This window comes from Galeopterus variegatus, unplaced genomic scaffold (genome assembly GCF_000696425.1).
Source record: "Galeopterus variegatus unplaced genomic scaffold, G_variegatus-3.0.2 Scaffold9060, whole genome shotgun sequence".
NCBI lineage: Eukaryota > Metazoa > Chordata > Mammalia > Dermoptera > Cynocephalidae > Galeopterus > Galeopterus variegatus.
The window spans coordinates 31,769-32,522 of record NW_007735171.1 but is presented as its reverse complement, the minus strand read 5'-3'; positions in this window follow the sequence as shown (position 1 = coordinate 32,522).

Below are 754 nucleotides of genomic sequence, written 5' to 3'. Positions count from 1 at the left end.
TAGCCAATCAAATATGAGGGGTGAAGTTCAAGGTGTGTCTGAAATGGAAATTTTTAACTTTAAAAAAAATATTAATCTCCTTCCTGCTGTAGATTCTGTTGTCATTTTCAAGTTTCATTTTTATTTAATTTTTGTTTTTTACTTGTACTTTTTACCTCTAGTGTATATGTAGGGAATTTATAGGAAAATATATAACTTATAGAATAAATTCTTAGAACTAAAATATATTTCATTTTTAAAAAAGTAATGGACCTTTAATCTTACACAGCTAAGGTTCTAATTAAATATTTGCTGAGCTGAATTAAGTGTTAAAAAAAATGTATCAGGAGTTTTACTTTTTGACTTCAAAGCCTTCTTAATAAAGTCTTTTAGGACATGTGGGAAAAAAATGATGTAAACAGAGGACAGCAGCCAGATGGCAGAATAGAAGGCCCTACCACTCCTCTCTCCCACAAAGACAGACAAAAGAACAAATGAACAAATACATTTTGCTGAAAATAAATACAGAAGAGTGCTGGAGTCTTCAAAGGAGTAATGGAAACCCTGGTGAGCACAGAAATTAAGAATAGCACCACAATGAAAGAAAACACCTTGATAAGCTGGGAACCAGGAAGAACTCCATGTGAGAAAAATAAACAGAAGATCCCCAGCAGCCCTCAGCAACACCTTGGACACCTACTATCCTTACCAATTAGGACCCCCGTAGTCCTCACAGGCACTAAGCCCAGCTCAGGGAAATGCCTAGAGTCCAATA